This window comes from Ovis aries, chromosome 11, assembly GCF_016772045.2.
Source record: "Ovis aries strain OAR_USU_Benz2616 breed Rambouillet chromosome 11, ARS-UI_Ramb_v3.0, whole genome shotgun sequence".
Classification (NCBI taxonomy): Eukaryota; Metazoa; Chordata; class Mammalia; order Artiodactyla; family Bovidae; genus Ovis; species Ovis aries.
In genome coordinates this window covers 20,155,070-20,175,629 of record NC_056064.1, presented here as the reverse complement: position 1 = coordinate 20,175,629, position 20,560 = coordinate 20,155,070, and the positions used below count along the sequence as shown (strand labels likewise).

At 40.9% G+C, this 20,560-nt stretch overlaps 1 protein-coding gene and 1 non-coding gene across 3 annotated transcripts in view; one reads left to right on the top strand and one right to left on the bottom strand.

The window, feature by feature from the left end:
• FAM222B (family with sequence similarity 222 member B) overlaps nucleotides 1-20,560 on the top strand; it is a 67,713-nt gene that overhangs the window by 10,076 nt on the left and 37,077 nt on the right. The window contains exon 1 of one of the 2 annotated variants that reach the window (XM_027975222.3): nucleotides 77-185. The exons of the other annotated variant lie outside the window; for it this stretch is intronic. The gene's annotated coding sequence lies outside the window, so the exon portion shown is untranslated. Of the gene's footprint in view, nucleotides 1-76; nucleotides 186-20,560 lie in introns of those variants that run through there. 2 annotated transcript variants of the gene reach the window in all.
• TRNAG-UCC (transfer RNA glycine (anticodon UCC)) lies at nucleotides 20,156-20,228 on the bottom strand. The gene has a single exon. It is a non-coding gene; the product is annotated as a tRNA-Gly (tRNA).

Here is a 20,560-nt window from a genome sequence, read left to right as displayed (position 1 = left end):
GGTGCGGCTTGCGCAGGCGCGGACGGCTCGAGAGGGCCCCGGCGCTCCAGGCTGCGCAGGCGCAGGAGCGGCTCCCGGCGAGTCCCGACGGCGGCGGCGGTGACTGAGGGGCCGGGGCGTGTAGCAGCGGTGGCGGCGGCGGGCGGCAACGGAGCAGCCATGAGGGCCGGGCCCAGTCACCGACAGTGAGTGGTGGTGGGAGCAGGGTGGGAGACAGGAAGAAAGCGTAACCTGGTGGAGGGATACTCCGACTTGGGGGTTGGGGTCGGCTCTGCCTGTCGGAGGCGAAGGGGCATGGGGGAGGGACAGTTTGAGGTGATGATGGGAAGATTCGGGGCACTGTGGTCAGCTCGTCAGCGCCAGGGCTGGACGGCTTCAGGGAGGTCAGGGGGTGCGCGCTGCAGAGTGAAGGAGCCCACCGCAGGGGCAGTGTCCCGCGCTCCCCCGTGTGTCATCGTCCCTTCCCCCAGGAGCTTTCGGTCGCCTCTCCCTTTCCGCTTCTTTCAGAGAATGATCTCCGGGGGGAGGGGGGGAGGGGGAGGGTAGTGGAGGATGAAAGCCCTGCTGGAGATGAAGAAGGCAACTCTGGTCCAAGCGGGGAAGAGCCGCTCGCCCGGAGTAATAGGCTACTCTGGGTAGAGGATGGGGGTCGTTTAAAGCTGGGACGGGAAAAGAGCTAGGAGCTTAGCGTCCGACTGGTTCGAATCCACGTCCATCGCTGGTTAAAGCTGATAGATAACCTTGGGCAGGTCCCACTTAACCTTTCTGAACCTTCGGAAGATGTAATGTGTTTTAACGGGCTCTTGCAAGCATCACGTATGTGATTGAGTTCGTTTATAAAAACTGTAAATTGTGAGTACTGTGTCCAGGTTGCTGTATCACCAGCAGTATCACTGGATTTTAGATTTTACCGTTATTAATGGAATGACTGATTTCTTTGTCAAGGCGAAGCATGTTTGTAAAAGCGATCGGCACCGACGTGTTTTCTTTACCGGCTCAGCAGATCCTGTGCAGAAATACCAGTTTGTTCTGTGATGTGACACGTTAGCCATCAGACAGACTTGTGTAGGAAAAATGCCATACTTTCAGGCTTTTTTTTTTTTTTTTACAAATGGTATGTAGCTCCTCACCCAAGAGGGAGGCAGTAGAGAATGGAAGGCCAATCTGTTAAATGCTTTATGAACACAGCCTGTTCGGTTCCCTTGTAGCATAGTTGGTACTAACCTGCTTTATTATGAGTTGGAAAAAAAAAAAAAAAGTCTGAGACAAACTGGGAGGGGTGCACAGTGAGGGATGTGCAAATACGTTTTGTTTCGTTTTCCCAGTTTGTTATTTTTTTTTTTTAATTGTAAAAAACTTTTTCTTTGCAAGAGTCTCTGGTTTCCCTGAGGCGCTCTGTCTATTTTGGAGGTCAGATAGCACATAGCCGCTTTTAGGCTCCACTTTTTGTTACCCTGCTTGTGGAAACCTCCAGGGTGGAGTGTCTCTCAGAGAAAGACAGAAGCAGCTGTGCGAAAGCCTGAGAGGTGGCTGGTTTGTTTCTAAGGGGCGGAAGGAGCACTCCTGAGGCTTTGTCGTTGTTCTCGTTGTTTAGGGTAGACAAAGCAGAGGACAGAGTTAAACTGTGTACTTGGAGAGAGAGAGAAAATGGCTTTCTAGTCACAGCTTTTGAAAAAGAGGTGAAACTCCTTTCAAAAGGACGGAAAGAGATGATGCTTCAGCTCTGCCAGCTCTGAGGATGGAGAGCTTGAAATGGCGAGGTCTTTTGGAAATTAGTGATTTATCTTTCATCTGACCAAAGGTAGGGAGTAGCTGTATTAGATCCTTGAAGGTTCACAGATAAGGAGAATGAATTATTTTATAGGAATGGGGACATGAACCCTCATTGCCTTTAACTTCTCTGTCTGGGCAAATGTGTTTTACTACTCTTTCTTGGAAATACACGGTAATAGATCATTTTAAACTTTTTGCTCTAGTTGCTTGGCTTTTCCAATAAATTCTCTGTCCATAACAGAGGATAGTTTCTTTTACTTATTTAGAGGATAGTTTAAAAAAGAAAGTGTTTGTTACTGTTGTCATAGGTCATTTACAGGATTCAAATGCAATCTGTCTTTGTCTACCACATGGAAGATGAAGTAGGGGTGTAAAAATGTTAGAACTAACCTAACCATCTTATTTCTAATAGTTGGATGTTTGTTTTTAATTTTGATGATGCATTTCCCCCTCTATTGGAAATTTCCATCAGTTCAGACAAGTCCATAAATGCCATCCCTATTACGTTAAAATGATAGAGGTTTGTTCAGCTGTGAGGAGAATTTCCTGTCCTCTCCTTCTATTCTCTTTCCTGTTTGTGGTTCCTTTTATGTAGTAGATTACTGTTACAGAACAGGGAGTCTTCCCCTGAGGGAGAGAAAGGGGATGGTCAGTGCCTTGATTGCCTGTTGCAAGAGCTAAAATAAAAGGAATAAGGTTTACCAGCTCGTGTTCATTCTGATAAAATGAATCATTTTTCTTAAAAAAAGCAAGCATTTCATGCCTCGGGGGAACCCTTTTTAAAGCAGTCTATTTAAAAGCAAAATTATAGTGTTTTTACCTCCCTCTCTTTTTCTTTTACTGAGAATATTTGCTTGTAAACAGAACCTTTGTTTCTTCAGATCCTTTCTGATCTTGCCGCCCATTCCTTAGCTGAAGTCTCTTTTGTGATATTTTTATAACCACTAATTAATAATGGGAGCAGAAAGGTTTTTTTTTTTTTGTCATTTGTTTTGGTTCTTGGTAGAGTGCTAACAACTTTAAAGGAATAATGTATGAGAAAATGTTTAAAAGGAAAAGTAAAGAGGATAGTGGATTTGTTTCTTTTTTATTTACTCAGTTTTTAAATTAAAGTAGAGTTGATTTACAATGTTGTGAGAAAAGTGGGTTTAACTTAGTGAATCTGTAAGTTGATTGTGATGTTTGGAGGGTAAAGAATTCAAGAATGGACCTGTGGTTCAGAGGACCCTTTTGAAGAGCAGGGTTTGCTTACCAGTATTTATTTATTTAGCACAGCTGTTGGCTTAGAGTACCTGCTTGTTAATATTTGCCAAAGGGAAAATAATAACAGTATGTAATCAGCAAACTTGGGTTCAAATCTTGTGCAACTTTGTGTATCTTTGAATAAGCTTACTCATGTATCTTTGCCTGTTTCCTCATCTATGCTAATGCTGTCACTTCAGTCGTGTCCAACTCTATTCGACCCCATAGATGGCAGCCCATCAGGCTCCACCGTCCCTGGGATTCTCCAGGCAAGAACACTGGAGTGGGTTGCCATTGCCTTCTCCAGTGCATGAAAGTGAAAAGTGAAAGTGAAGTCGCTCAGTCATGCACGACTCTTAGCGACCCCATGGACTGCAGCCTACCAGGCTCCCTCGTCCATGGGTTTTTCCAGGCAAGAGTACTGGAGTGGGTTGCCATTGCCTTCTCCGTTCCTCATCTATAAACCAAATATAATTGTACTTCATGAGGCTGTTGTGAAGGTTAAATGTGTTAATATATATAAAGTGTTTAGAATGGTACCTGACACTTAGTAAATGCTAAATGAATGTTAATTATTATTAGTGTTCGTTGGATATACTCATTCTCTTTGTGCCCAAATCACAGGTCAGAGTTGATGATGACTTAGCCCCTGCCCTCTGCTAGTTTACAGTCTAGTGAAGCAAACAGAACTATACAAAGTAATTATAATGGAATTCAATACCTTATTTCATCAAATCTATGGTGCCAGTGATTGTAAGTCTCACAGTTATTTTGCATACCACTAAGGAAGAAGAAATGCTACTGATGAGACTGGCATGCCGTCGGTAGCATCCTGTTACTCGGAGAAATGTGGTGGCAAAAAGCCTGTCTTAGAATTGATGGAAGGACTTCTCTGGTGGTCTAGTAGTTAAGACTGTGAACTTCCACTGCAGGGGCTGCTGGTATGATTCCTGATTAGGGAACTAAGATCTCACGTGCTGCATGCCGCACCCCCCGCACCCCCCAAAAAATAATGGAGTAAGAGCTGATGGAAGGGCTGGATTCAGGTGTTGTCAGTAAAGGCCTCTACTGCATCGAACCTGTTGGATAGGCCCTCACAGATGGATGTGGAAGACAGGACATTCCAAGCAGACAGTGAGGTCTGAAAATGGGAAAGGGGAGGGCATTATTGATGTGTACCACCATATCAGGGCAAGCAGCAGGAGGAAATGAGCTAAGACTTTGGCAGAGCAACATTGTCTAATGCAGCAGAGAAGGACAGGAAGCTTGGAACATTTTCAGAAGCGTCATGAGCCTAATTCTTGGATTTAAACTCCTAAAATATTATCACAACTCTAAATAGGTGGTTTTGATACAATAAACTGAGAAGTGAGAGTATGTGTGAGAAGTGAAATGGCCAGGGGAAGGGTTGAAGCTTTACAGCTGACCAGAAAGGGGATAAGCGTGAAGTTGCTGTACTCTTGGTGCGAGGTGAATGCTTTCTCGGCAGATAAGTGTTTTTAATATCTATTTCTGTCTTTTCACTGCCTGTCAAGGTTTTGATTGTGTCCCTTTTAGAGCTTTACAACTCAAGAGTGAAAAGAGTGAATATAACTTGAGAAATGCTAAATTTTATTAAAGATAGATTTAATATAAGGAGAATAATTAATTACTAGATTTGATAGCTCAGTTACAAAATGATGATTTGATTCAGCACTGGAGTGACTGTTTCATGGGGAAATATAGGTCATTTAAGGAGTGATGTAATATTTACTCAAGGGTTGGTGATTAAAAAAAAAAAGACTTAAGGGAATTCCCAGGTGGTCCAGTGGTTAAGACTCTGCATGTCCACTGCAGGGTTGCAGGGGACACAGGTTTGATCCCTGGTCAGGGAACTAAAATCCCACATGCCGTGCAGCATAGCCAAAATAATAATAGTAAAAGACTCACCCAGAAGAAAAGACTTTGGTACTAATTTTCTAGTGACTAACCCTGAAGCAATTTGGGAAAAATATATAAAACCAAAAATACCATAAACTATGTATTTCTGTAGTGTCTTTTTTTTTTTTTCACCAGTAAGCCAAAATAACTCTTTCAAGTTTTTGAACTCTAGTCTCACTGAAAAATGTTGGTGATAATTCTCAGCAATCAGATTCAACAAACATTGAAGTGCCTACTTTGTGTTAGGCATTGTGGTAGACATTGGGAATTTAAATGTGAATGACATGATCTGTGTTTTTAAGGTGCTCACATTTTAATTGGAGACTGACAAATAGTTATGAGTTGTACGAGTATAGTAAATGCTGTCATAGAGATCTCTCCTAAGAGTTATAGCAGCCCTGGTTCTGCCTGGTGGTGGGAAAGGAAGGCTGGAGAAGGCTTCCTGGAGGAAGAATCCATCCGGTCTTGAGGCATGAATACTGTTTGGCTGCTTCAACAGAAAAGGATTGGAGAAGATAGTATTTCAATCGCAGAGAGCAACTTGCACAAAGCCATGAGTCTATACTGGGAAGGCCAGTGGTTTAATGTGCGTAGGTCAAGGGGTACGAGGTAGGAGTGGAAGGAAGTGAGGTGAGAGATGGGTTGGAGCCTGATTATGGATGGTCTTATTGAGGGGTCTGAATTTTATTTTGTAGGTGCTAGGCAGTCATGGGAGAGTTTAAATCACTATTTAGGAAAAGTAACACTGATGGATAAACAACCAGTTCCTACTGTATAGCACAGGAAACTATATTCAGTATCCTGTGACAAACCAGAATGGTAAAGAATACGAAAAAGGATATCTCTATACCTCTCTCTATATATAGGTAACTGAATCACTTTGCTGTATAGCAGAAATTAATGCAACATTGTAAATTAACTATACTTGAGTAAAATAAAAAGAAAGGTATGGAAGTTACATTTTTAAAAGGAGAAATTGACTGTAGGGAGACGGTTATGAGACTGGTATGATGGTCGTTTGAGAGATATTGAAGACCTCAGGTAGTAGGATTGTCAACAGATTAAACAGCTTTTTACAAGACTGACTAGAAGGATCTTACTGACTTTATGTTGAGGAAGGTGTCAGGGAGAAGTTGTCCAAGATGGATTTAAAATTACTTGCTTGGGCAACTAAGTGGATGGTGATGTCATTAACTGAGGTAGGGAACAGAGGAGTAAGACGGTGTTCCATTTGAGGGAAAATGAGTTCGATTTTGGTATGTCAGATTTTGGTATGTCAGATTTGAGGTGTCTGGGAAATCCAGGAGCAAATGTCTAGCAGGCTTTTGGATGTTTGGATCTCGAGTTCAGTAGAAACCGTTAGAGTCTCCATAGAATGGAGATGCAGACCTAGAAATCATTAGGGTGTAAGTAACAGTTAAAGCCAGTGTAATGACCCTGTGAGTCTAAGGTCTGGTTGCTTAATGTGTTGATCATTCGCATTGTCTGGAGAGACTGGCTAAATGAGAATGTGGCACTCGGTACTTTCTCAATAGTATAGTAGTTCATACTTATCTTTACTTTATTATTATTATTATTTTTTACTTTACAATATTGTATTGCTTTTGCCACACATCAAAATGAATTCGCCACCGGTGTACACATGATCCCAATCCCGAACCCCCTCCCACCTCCCCCCGCCCCCACACCATCCTTCTGGGTCATTCCAGTGCACCAGCTCCAAGTATCCTGCACCCTGCATTGAACCTAGACTGGCGATTCGTTTCTTATATGATATTATACATGTTTCAATGTCATGCTCCCAAATCATCCCACCCTCTCCTTCTCCCACAGGGTCCAAAAGACTGTTCTATACACTTTACGTTTTTTAATGCGTTATACACTTGGCTTAAATTATCAGCTTTTTAGGTTGCAAAGAATAAAGCACAGAACCTCTCATCTTAGTGGGACAAAATGGTAGCATTTTTTCTTTTTTATCTCTTTATTATGGAAAAATTTAAATAAGTGTAAGAGTAGACAGAACAGCATAAGAAACCCCTATCACCCTGCTACAGCTACAGTAAGTGTCAGCTCACGCCCATCTGGTTCCATCTGTGTAGCCTGTACCCACTAACACACCTACATTATTTTTTTTAAATCCAGAATATCATAATCTCATGAATAAATATTTCAGTATGTAGCTCTAAAAGATAGGGACTAAAAAGAAATTCCACCAAAAATTAGCAAGCATTTCTTAATAGCATCAGTTATCCAGTCAGTTTTCACATTTCCCCAGTTACCTCAGTATTTTTCAACCGTTTGGAACAGTATCCAAATAGGTTCGTACAGAATGATTTTCATATATCTACTACTTATTGTTTAATTTATAGCTTTGCTCTCCATCTCTTCATGTATTCATTGAGATCTATTTAAAAGCTGCTATCACCTTCTAATCTTTTGGAGAGATGTGTGTGTGTGTGTGTGATTGAATCACTTTGTTGTACACCTGAAACTAACACAACTTTGTAAATCAGATATACATCAGTTTAAAAAAAAAGACTATCCACCACATGATTGGATTTATATGACATTCTGGAAAACTCAATACTGTAGGGACAGTGGAAAACAGATCAGATTGGGTTAAAGGTAGGTGAAATGTTTGACTACAAAAGGGTAGCATGAGAGTCTTTTTGGCAGGTGATGAAACTGCTCTGTATCTTGATTATGGTTATAGTTATATGACTCTGCATTTGTGACAACTCTTAGAACTGAACACTGTAACACGAATTTTACTGTGTAAAATTTTTTTAAAAAGGAAATCTGAGGGTAGAAGGCTTTAAAGAAATCTTTAAAGACATTCAAGAATTCCATAAATATGACTTCTTAAGTGTATTGGAATTTTTTATTTAATTTTATTTCTTTTTTGAATATATTTAAAATAAAAGATACATAGTGGAAATTTTAGATCCTTTTAGTTTATTTTACTTTAAAATGAAATCGTGTACTCTGATTTTAACACGTCAGGAATACATTACCAGTTATTTTCTATGTTATGTAAGTTTGCTTATTGGCAAGCACGATGCTATTAGATTACCTTCTCCACTGTATGCTTCCTCTCCTAGGACACTGCTGTGTCACCTAAAGATATTTTCTGTACTTGGTGCGTGAAAAAATATTCACCAGTGAGATATCTCACATTAACTGAGGGATATGTGAATCTCATCCAAAGTCTGGTCAAGCTGTCTGTTTTACTAGGGATGACTTAAAAAAAAAGACTATCCACCACATGATTGGATATATATGACATTCTGGAAAACTCAATACTGTAGGGACAGTGGAAAACAGATCAGATTGGGTTAAAGGTAGGTGAAATGTTTGACTACAAAAGGGTAGCATGAGAGTCTTTTTGGCAGGTGATGAAACTGCTCTGTATCTTGATTATGGTTATAGTTATATGACTCTGCATTTGTGACAACTCTTAGAACTGAACACTGTAACACGAATTTTACTGTGTAGATTGTGGCAGGAGACATCCATGATATTCTTGGAAGTTGTGTATTATAGCTTCCAGGTGAGAGTGGATTTTCCGATTTTGGAAGACATTGAGGAAATTGGCTGTGATTTTTAGGCAGCTGGACCAGGTCCAATATTGATTAACAGGATTGCACCCCTCTGCTGGGCATCCATCCTGTTCCCTTTGCTGCTGCTTTTTTGGTGAGAGATGGTTTGAAAAATATTTGCTAGTGTGTCTGGATCATGTCTCTACTCTAACCTTTTTTCCTCCCCACAACTACTCTGGTTTTCTACCAGCTCTCAAATTTCTAAGTAGGACTTCTATTTAGATAAAATAAGGTCATTCCTCTTAGTAGGGGATTGTTGGGTGTCTGATTAGTCTTCTCTATCTCACCTAAATAATTGCCTGTTCTTGGTAAGTCATTAATCCAGTTATCTCTAGTCCTGTAATGTTATTCTTTCCCCTACCTTTCAAAGGCTATCAAGTGGAAATTACCTTTCTTTCTTTCACACCTACAGAGTTTACTATATTCATGTTGGCCTTTCCTTTCTTCACTATACTGTTAATTCTCTGTGACCTTGTTGCATCACTGTTTCTCTTTCAACTAATCTTTAGTCTTTCTGTCTTTATTTTTTCTTTTCATAGGTAATGTAATTCACTACACACACAGGTAAATCATCTAAATCTCTAGATTTAACTCAGATCTCTTTCTCTGTCTTTCCCTCTCCCTTGTCCCTTCCCTCCTTCCCTCCTAGAATCGAGGCCTATATTTCCAAAACCCACCTAGACATCCCATAGGCACCACAGAATTAAGTATCTTCTCTATGAAACATTCTAGATTTCCTGCCTAGTTGAATGATATTAAAAGCCTCTTGATGAAAGTGAAAGAGGAGAGTGAAAAAGTTGGCTTAAAACTCAATATTCAGAAAACTAAGATCATGGCATCTGGTCCCATCACTTCATGGGAAATAGATAGGGAAACAGTGGAAACAGTGTCAGACTTTATTTTTTGGGGCTCCAAAATCACTGCAGATGGTGATTGCAGCCATGAAATTAAAAGATGCTTACTCCTTGGAAGGAAAGTTATGACCAACCTAGATAACATATAAAAAGCAGAGACATTACTTTGCCAACAAAAGTCCATCTAGTCAAGGCTATGGTTTTTCCAGTGGTCATGTATGGATGTGAGAATTGGACTGTGAAGAAAGCTGAGCGCCGAAGAATTGATGCTTCTGAACTGTGGTGTTGGAGAAGACTCTTGAGAGTCTCTTGGACTGCAAGGAGATCCAGCCAGTCCATCCTAAAGGAGATCAGTCCTGGGTGTTCATTGGAAGAACTGATGCTGAAGCTGAAACTCCAATACTTTGGCCACCTCGTGCGAAGAGTTGACTCATTGGAAAAGACCCTGATGCTGGGAGGGATTGGGGGCAGGAAGAGAAGGGGACGACAGAGGATGAGATGGCTGGCTGGCATCACTGACTCGATGGAACATGAGTTTGGGTGAACTTTGGGAATTGGTGATGGACAGGGAGGCCTGGCGTGCTGTGATTCATGGGGTCGCAAAGAGTCAGACATGACTGAGCGACTGAACTGAACTTGAATAGCCACACAGTTGCCTAAATAAAAAACTCTGGACTTGACCTTAGTTCTTTTCCTTCATCACTCGTATCTGGTTGATATGAGTCTGATTTTAACCTCTGAGGTCTCCTAAATCTACCTTTTTGTTTCCACACCTGTTGCCAAAGTCTTGGATTAGACCATTTTCATTTTTCACTTGGGCAGTTGCAGTAACCTCCTGACTGGTCTGTATGTCTCAGGTCTTATCACCCTTCTGTCAGTCCACCACCCGGTCACAAGAGTGATCTTCCTAAATTCTGAGACTGCTTATTCCCTTTCCCTTTAAGACCCTTCATTACCCACAATGCCTAATACATAGCAGATGCTTGATTTCATTTTCCTTCCTCCTTTCTTCATCCTATTTTTGCTCCAAGGACACTTCTAAAACAAGCAGACAGACATAACCAATAATCTAGTGAATCTCCTAATTAATCTTCAGGGTTTAGCTCATAGTTCATTTCTTCTGTGAAGTCTTCCTAGTTTCCAGAGAAGAATTAATCATTCCTGCTTCTGGGCTGCTGTGATATTTTAGTATCCTGTTATTACACTTATTATTTAAATGTTTTGTTTCCTCAGTTGGATTGTGAGCTCTTTGCGGATACGGGTTATGTCTTCTTTAAAAAAATATTTAATGTATTTGGCTGCGCCTGGTCTTGGTTATGGCACGCAGGATCTTTGCTCCTCATTGTGGCACGCAAAATCTTTAGTTGCAGCACGTGGGGTCTAGGTCCCTAACCAGAGATTGAACCCAGGCCCCCTCTATTAGGAGCACAAGTGTTAAGTTACTGGACCCAGGTTAGGTCCAGGGAGGGTCCCAGATTATGTCTTTTTTACCCTCTCCTAACAAGTAAGCATGCCAGATTTATTGAGTTGATAGAATGTGTTGGGCACTAACCATACACTGGTGAAGAAAGGCATACACTGCTCTTATGGAGCTGATATTCTAGGAGGGCAAACAGACAACCAACAACTTAAAAAAAATCAGTTGCAGAGCATTAAAATAGAGTGATATATTAGAGGATGAATGGATAGCTACTTAAGATTGGGAGAATAGGGAATATGGAATGCCTCTCTGAAGGTATGGCATTTAAAATCCAGGAGGATACCAAGATTAGCAGATCAAACATTCCAGTGCAAAGCTAAGGAGGAATTAATTCTATATATTCAGTTCAGTTCAGTCGCTCAGTCATTTCTGACTCTTCGACCCCATGGACTGCAGCACACCAGGCCTCCCTGTCCATCACCATCTCCCAGAGTTTACTCAAACTCATGTCCATTGAGTTGGTGATGCCATCCAGCCATCTCATCCTCTATCATCCCCTTCTCCCGCTTTCAATCTTCCCAGCCTCAGGGTCTTTTTTAAAATTTTATTTTATTTTTTTTAATTTTATTTTTTTTCCAGGGTCTTTTCAAATGAGTCAGTTCTTCGCATCAGGTGGCCAGAGTATTGGAGTTTCAGCTTCAGCATTAGTCCTTCCAATGAATATTCAGGACTGATTTCTTTAGGATGGACTGGTTGGATCTCCTTGCAGTGCAGGGGACTCTCAAGAGTCTTCTCCAGCACCACAGTTCAGAAGCATCAATTCTTCTGTGTTCAGCTTTCTTTATGGTCCAACTCTCACATCTGTACATGACTACTGGAAAAACCATAGCCTTGATTAGACGGACCTTTGTTGGCAAAGTAATGTCTCTGCTTTTTAATATGCTGTCTAGGTTGATAATAACTTTTCTTCCAAGGAGTAAGTGTCTTTTAATTTCATGGCTGCAGTCACTATCTGGAGTGATTTGGGAGCCCCCCAAAATAAATTCTGTCAGTGTTTCCATTGTTTCCCCATCTATTTGCCATGAAGTGATGGGACCAGATGCCATGATCTTCGTTTTCTGAATGTTGAGTTTTAAGCCAACTTTTTCACTCTCCTCTTTCACTTTCCTCAAGAGGCTCTTTAGTTCTTTGCTTTCTGCCATAAGGGTGATGTCATCTGCATATCTGAGGTTATTGATATTTCTCCCAGCAATCTTGACTCCAGCTTGTGCTTCATCCAGTCCAGCGTTTCTCATGATGTATTCTGCATATAAGTTAAAAAAGCAGGGTGACAATATGCAGCCTTGATGTACTCCTTTCCCAATTTGGAACCAGTCTGTTGTTCCATGTCCAGTTCTAACTGTTGCTTTTTGACCTGCATTTTCTCAGGAGGCAGGTCAGGTGGTCTGGTATTCCCATCTCTTGAAGAATTTCCCTCAGTTTGTTGTGATCCACACAGTCAAAGGCTTTGGTATAGTCAGTAAAGGAGAAGTAAATGTTTTTCTAGAATTCTCTTGCTTTTTCAATGATCCAACTGATATCGGCAATTTGATCTCTGGTTTCTTTGCCTTTTCGAAAACCAGCTTGAACATCTGGAAGTTCACAGTTCACGTACTGCTGAAGCCTGGCTTGGAGAATTTTGAGTGTTACTTTGATGGTGTGTGAGATGAGTGCAATTGTGTGGTAGTTAGAGCATTCTTTGGCATTGCCTTTCTTTGGGATTGGAATGAACACTGACCTTTTCCAGTCCTATGGCCACTGCTGAGTTTTCCAAATTTGCTGGCATATTGAGTGCAGCACTTTCACCTTTTAGGATTTGAAATAGCTCAACTGGAATTCCATCACCTCCACTAGCTTTGTTTGTAGTGATGCTTCCTAAGGCCCACTTGAATTCACATTCTAGGATGTCTGGCCCTAGGTGAGTGAGCACACCATCGAGGTTATCTGGGTCGTGAAGATCTTTTGTTTAGTTCTTCTGTGTATTCTTGCCACCTCTTCTTAAAATCATCTGCTTCTGTTAGGGCCATACCATTTCTGTCCTTTATTGTGCCCATCTTTGCATGAAAATTTCCCTTGGTATCTCTAATTTTCTTGACGAGATCTCTAGTCTTTGTCATTTTATTGTTTTCCTCTACTTTGTATTGATCACTGAGGAAGGCTTTCTTATCTCTCCTTGGTATTCTTTGGAACTCTGCATTCAGGTGGGTGATCTTTCCTTTTCTCCTTTGCCTTTTGCTTCTCTACTTTTCATAGCTTCTCTATTTTTCATACTGTTTGTAAGACCTCCTCAGATAACCATTTTGCCTTTTTGCATTTCTTTTTCTTGGGCATGGTCTTGATCACTGCTTCCTGTACACTGTCATGAACCTCTGTCCATATTCTTCGGGCACTCTATCAGATCTAATCCCTTGAATCTATTTGTCACTTCCACTGTATAGTCGTTAAGGGATTTGATTTAGATCATAGCTGAATGCTCTAGTGGTTTTCCCTACTTTCTTCAATTTAAGTCTGACTTTGGCAATAAGGAGTTCATGATCTGAGCCACAGTCAGCTCCCCGTCTTGTTTTTGATGACTGTATAGAGCGTCTCCATCTTTGGCTGCAAAGAATATAATCAGTCTGATTTTGGTATTGACTGTCTGGTGATGTCCATATGTAGAGTCTTCTCTTGTGTTGTTGGAAGAGGGTGTTTGCTATGACCAGTGTATTCTCTTCGCAAAACTGTTAGCCTTTGCCCTGCTTCATTTTTGTACTCCAAGGCCAAATTTGCTCATTACTCCAGCTATTTCTTGATTTCCTACTTTTTCATTCCAGTCCTGTATAGTGAAAAGGACATCTTTTTGGGTTTTAGTTCTAGAAGGTCTTGTAGGTCTTCGTAGAACCGTTCAACTTCAGCTTCTTCAGCATTATTGGTCAGGGCATAGACTTGGATTACTGTGATATTGAATGGTTTGCCTTGGAAACAACAGAGATCATTCTGTTGTTTTTGAGATTGCATCCAAGTACTGCATTTCAGACTCTCTTGTTCACTTTGATGGCTACTCCATTTCTTCTAAGGGATTCTTGCCCATGGTAGTGTTTCATATGTTAGAGGAGCAGAAATAAGGCCGATGTGGCTTTGAATATGGTAAGTGAGAGGGAGATGGTGCAAGAAGCAGCCAAAAGGCAGATGACATTGACAGCTCGAGTGGTCTGCTTCCTTTGGACACTTTTAAGTAGGGATATGATGTGAGTTGACTTGTAATTTTAAAAAGTTATTACTCTGGTTACTATGTGAAACTGGATTGTAGAGGGATCAAGAGTGGAGGCAAGGGGACTGGCTTACGAGACTGTTGTACTAAATCAGACGAGATGATGGTGACTAGGACTCGGGAGATGGCTGAAGAACTGTAAAAAGGTAGAAGGATTTGGGATATCTTTTGGAAGTGAAGTTGACAGGGCTTGCTCAGGGATTGTCAGTAGCCAGAGGGAGTGAGGCAGAGTGAGAAATCATGCATAGGTTCTGCATTTATTGGCTGGAGAACTAGATACGTAAATGGTGATTATTGAGATGGGTAAGACTGTGGCAAAATATATTTGTCAGGAATTCTGTTTTGGTCATGTCAAGTTTGAGCTGTTTGTTAGACAGCCACCTGGAGCTATAGTGTAGTTGGGTAGAAAAGCCTGGCGTCCCGGGGAGAAGCCGGGGCTGGAATTGTAGAGTTGGAGATCATCAGCTCGTAGATAGAAGTTGAAGTCGTGGAATTCAATCAGGCAGTCACTTAGAATGGTTTGTGTCTAGAGAAGAGAGGTGTGACAGAGGACCAGCCAGTGAGGTAGGCGGAAAACCTGAGTGATGTTATGGAAGCCAAGTAAAGAATATATAAAGAAGGGAGGAGAGCCCTATGATATCGAATGCTGTCTCAGATAAGAGCAGTACCTGTGGGGGATTTGGCAACCTAGAGATTATTGGTAATCTTGAGTAGAATTACTCATTGGAATGGTGGTGACAGATGTCTGATTGTAGTGGATGGAGGGAGCGAATGGGATGAAAAGCATTTCAGTTTTGCCTGATGACATCGAGGTTTGGGAGGCTATTTCTAAAAACTTCCTGTGTCTGTATTCTCCTAAATCCTTACCTATTTGTCTTCCAGTGTGGTTATATATTTTCATCAAAGCATTACAATTTTAGTGTTTTTATACCATCATTTTAGGTAGGTTTCTGTTTTCTAAAAACCGAGTTTAATGAGCATTATGAGCAGTACACATACACTGCTGAATGAATGAGACTGCCTTTAAGGATCAGGTTCCTGGTCTTGGAAAGGCAGACTGACTTGACCTTGGCCTTAGGATACATCAGTTTTCTCAGCTGTCAAATGAGGATAACAGGACCAGTTTAGCTCAGTGGGCGGTTGTGAGGCATGACTACTAATGAAAATAATTGTAAAACACTTTTGCAAGTTAAAGTGTGATATAAATGCTAAATAATAGTTCTTTATTGGGATGTTGTGAAAATTAGCAACATACTGTCTGTTAGAGCCCTTAAGTTCCTTTTGAGAAAGGTGATATATTTTTATAAATACTATTTGCAGAGAAAATAGCTCGGGATTTGGAAAAAGGCTGCTATCCTAATTTCTGAAATGTAACAATAATGGAAACATGATGACACAACTTTTTATTAAAGAGATTATTGCCCAAAGGTTTATTATGTTACCATTTTAGAGGATTCATATGACAAGAGTTGTTACCATCTTGGCTTTTTGATTCACGTGAGGCTATGAGGGCCACCCTACAGCAGTTAAAATGCTGACTGTTTAAAGGACTGGTGGGAGTGATTTATTATCTATATTTAAAATGTCACAGTCAATCAATAGAACCACTCAAAAAACGCGTTGAAAAAGCATTTTAATTTATTTTAGGCGACACCATATAGACATTTTAATGCAGGCTTAGGTGATGGCTGCAGTTAGAATTTAAAGAAGGATACGGTGCCATTTCAGGCAAAACTGGCACTCTTTGTTCCACACCTGCGTCTAAATATAGAATCAGTGGCATCATTACCTGTAATGTACTTAGGAAATGCCTGAAATTTGAATCTGATGAACTAAATTTTTCTCAGCCTGTAAAGTGGCATTAACAATGGAGGAAAACTGGGATGTGGTCCTTTTGATGTTTAAAATGATAAGGGAAATGGTTAAGCAGTAGTCTGCTCAGAACTTTACCCTGCTGACAGCTCAGTTGGGATCTTGTATATTGTTTTTTTTTTCAGTGGTGGTAGTTTAGTTGCTAAGTCATGTCCAACTGTTTGTGATCCCATGTGATCCTACCATGCTCTTCCATGGTATTTCCCAGGCAAGAATACTGGAGTGGGTTGCCATTCCCTTCTCCAAGGAATCTTCCCCACCCAAGGACTGAACCTGGGTCTCCTGCATTGCAGGCAGATTGTTCACCAACTGAGCCGCCAGGAAGCCCCCTTCCCCCTCCTTTTTTTTTTTTTTTTTCCAGTGGGGACCTGTGTATTGCCGATTTGAAAACAAACTGGCGTGAAGTTCTTAGCTTTATGTAGGTTGGAATTGAAATCTTTTTTTTTTTTTTGGAATTTTAGTTCCACAATCCATTACCTCTTTGTATCAAGGGCAAGTAAAAGGTTTAGGTTTCTGTTCCTCTCTGATGGCAAGCCTGTACTAGTGTACTTGTTTTGCCACACCCAGACATTATTTGCTTTATTTCTGCATTTGGTGTTTGGAAAGGGGGTCCCTGAATGGTCTGCTTCCCCAGCAAAGACATTTGAGTAAGTAAGCTTTCTTTCTTGGAGAAGATTTACTTATGAGGTTGTATTTAGGCTTTCTGCTGCTTGCTTCTGTCATCTGCTTTGCTCAGTGTAAACTCAGGGATTGGCTTCAGATTCTTAGGTAAAGGTTCATCTCAAATTCTTATTTTAGCTCCTTCAAGTTTGATTTGTGGTTGGCCTACAGGCATCCTTTCTACTTAACTGCTTCTTTCCCAGAGTGGGTATTTCACACAGCTGCTGTTTTCCCTTTCGCTTGCTTCTGTTTCTCATTGACGTGTGTAAGTTCTTTGTATTTTGTGGCCAATTCTTTATCGTAAATGCTGCAGATATTCTTTAAGACTGTGTATAAGAAGTAAGAAAGCAGGCTATTGCATCAAATGCTTATCCCAGATGATATTTGGTTCAAATGTTTTGCCTTGGTTATTTGAGCAATGGTAAGCTTCTTTTGTCTCTCTCCTTCCAAAGACGCATAGAAAAGCTCCTTCTGTCTGAAGTAAAGTGTTGGCTCTGTGTTGGTTATAATTTGCTTTTTCTGGCTGGCAGAGCCTTCTTTTTGTTTTCTGTCTTCTGACAGATTATAGGATTGTGGGGAAACAGCGTCCAGGGCTTTTTCAGGAACTGTGCCATTTTATCTACAGGAGAAGCCATTGGCTTTGGCACTAGAGGAGAATTGGCTGTGCATTTAAAGATGCCAAATCATGCTTGATTCACAAGTTTGCTGTCTCATTTTGTGTATGTGTGTGAAACTTTTTTCAGGATGTTGGCTTTTACTTTTTCTACCATGTGCTGTGCTCCATCAGTATGAGAAATCAACAACTTGTTCCTTCTCTCCAATTCTCCACCCCCAATACACACAATCCAAACGTCCCAAACCATAGCAAAAGATGGAGCAGTCATTTTGAGGATTAGGGAAGAATACACCCCACAAAAGTTTCCATTGCCCTTTGGTGACTTTGAGTTTTAATTCTGCTTTATCAGCTAAAGTTTTTGTCTTTCCTGTGTAGGCTTAAATTATTTAGATGGGGAAATGATTTGGCAACCAAGATGTCTCTCTACAGAGGCTTTCCACAAGCATTGATGGAAGCTAATTTTCAGAGTATTCTGTTTCCTAATTTGGGAAACTTAATTTGTGAAGACAGAACACATTTAGGAAACTTGTACTTATTTATCCTTGACATACTCTTTTCAGGGGGTGTAGTGTAATTTATCCTGATTTCAAATAAGAATTTTTATAATCCTGTAAGCAATCTTAACTCCAACTGTATCTGTTACCTTCATGCTTTTAAACCGGGTACAATTGATTTTGAAACCTAGCCAACTAGATATTTTAGCAAATCTTCCACAATGTTAATACCTCATTCTCCTACTTTCTGTAGATAACAGTTTAAAGATACTTTCTAAGTGTAGGTATTTCCATTTAAATTAAGATGGGAATATAGTTAATATGAGAATAAGCCAGTTTGAGTAATCTTATTTGTCTAGTATGAATGATTATATGGATACATGTTTTTTTCCTCCCTCTGCCAAGTTGTCCTTCCCAAACCCACAGTCTTGCAGAAGTTGGGGTTTGGTTCTCATGTGCATTCTTTGTCGTGGTGGCCTTTTTTTGTTTGTTTGTTAAACTGGTATCTTCCTTCACTAGAGTAAGCACGTTGAAGACAGAGATCATAGCTTATTCGTTTGTCTTTGGGGTCTATAATGTTCCTGGTATGTAGGAATGCAGTAGTGGTTAGATAGTATCACCAACTCAATCAACATGAATTTAAGCAAACGCAGGGAGATAGTGGAGGACAGAGGAGCCTGGCGTGCTGCATGCAGTTCATGGGGTTGCAAAGAGCTGGACACAACTTAGCAGCTGAACAACAACAAGGAGTGCAGTAAATATGTGGTGAATGAGTGAATGGATGTGTGCTTAGTTGCCTCCGATGCTTTGTGACCCCATGGAGTGTAGCCGGCCAGACTCCTCTATCAATGGTGATTCTCCAGGCAGAACACTGGAGTGAGTTGCCATGCCCTCCTCCAGGGGATCTTCCCAACCCAGGGATCGAACTCAGGTCTCCTGCATTGCAGGCGGATCCTTTACTGTCTGAGCCACCAGGGAAACCGGAGTCCGTGAATAAATGAATAAATTGAATTCCCAAATACAGTGAATGGAGTTTATACTACCCTCTAGTGTCTGAAAGAGAAAGTGCAGCCAGTTAAAAAAATGTTAGTACCTTGCTACATTGAAATAATAGTCAAGGCATTGTCTTTTTTTTTCTCCTCCCCAGATAGCTCTCACACTTGTTTCAGATGTGTTCTCTTTAAGTCTAGTAAGTAATAAATTTTCCTATCAAAGTCTGCGTTCTGTCTCTTGGGTGTTTGAATTTTATAAAATGGCACTGGCAGGTCTTTATGGGGGAAAATGCCTTTTAAATTATTTGCTTATTTATTTTTTAAGAACAAAGGTTTTTTTCCTTTGCCATTATGGTTATTACAGGGTATTGGATACAGTTCCCTGTGCTGTATCCAGTATGACCTTGCTGTGTATTCATTCTGCATATGATAGTTTGCATCTCCTAACCCCACCCTAGTCCCAGTCCATCTCTCCCTTCTGCCCTCCCCCTCGGCAGCCTCAAGTCTGCTCTCTCTGTCGGTGAGTCTATTTCTGATTTGTAAATAATTTCATTTGCATCTTTTAGACCCCGAGTGTGAGTCGTGTGGAGTTTGTCTCTGGCTTACTTCACTTAGTGTGAGCATCTCTAGGTCCGTCTGCGTTGCTGCAGATGGCATTCTTTTTCTGGCCGAGCAGTATCCCACTGCTTATGTGTACCACATCTTCTTTATCCCTTTATCTGTTAATGGACATTTGCGCTGCTTCCATGTCTTGGCTTTTATAAATAGTGCTCCTGTGAACATGGAGGGGAGTGCATGTATCTTTTCAAATTACAGTTTTGTCTGGATATGTGTCCAAGAGTGGAATTACTGGATCATATAGCAACTATTAGTTTTAGCTTTTTGAGGAACCGCCATACTCTTTTTTTCCTCCATAGTGGCTTCAGCAATTTACATTCTTACCAACAGTATAGGACGATTTCCTTTTCTCCACATCTTCTCCAGCATTTGTTATTTGTAGACTTTTTAATGGCCATTCTGACCAGTGGTACAGTCTGTTGATTGTAAAGAGTCGGACACAACTGAGTGACTAACACTATGGAGAGTTGTAACTGTTTTTGTGCTTTTGAGGATTTTTGGTAGTTCAGGTGTCTGTGGGGAGGGAATAGACTTATTAGCTAATGAGGACACTTTTGTGGGCAGTATTTAAAATAAAAAAAATTTCACGCTTAGTTCTTTTTATCTGGAACCTAGTCTCTGAGACTAATGAAGTTTCTCCAGAAATCTATTTAAGCCCAAGCCTTTTAATTTGGGTGAGAAAAAAGGGCTGGCCTTTTTTTTTTTTTTTTAATATTTTTTATTTGGCTGCACTAGGTCTTAGTTGCAGCATACAGGATGTTTAGTTGAGGTACCTAAACTCTTAGTTGTGAAAGCGTGGGATCTAGTTCCCTGACCAGGGGTTAAACCTTGGCCCTCTGCATTGGAAGTGCAGAATCTTAGCCACTGGACCACCAAGGAAATCCCAAGAGTGAGTGAGTGAAAGTTGCTCAGTCATGTGTGACTCTTTGCGACCCCTGGACTACCCAGTCCATGGAATTCTCCAGGCCAGAATACTGCAGTGGGTAGCCTTTCTCTTCTCCAGGGGATCTTCCCAACCCAGGGATTGAAACCAGGTCTCCAGCACTGCAGGCGGATTCTTTAGCAGCTGAGCCACAAGGGAAGTCCCAAACTGGCTTTGAATAGGCATGACACACAGTTCCTTTTCCATCTTCCCAGAACACTGAGGTTCATATATATATGAAATGCTTTGAGCTCCACATAAGAAAAGGCTACTTAACGTTAGTTTTTTA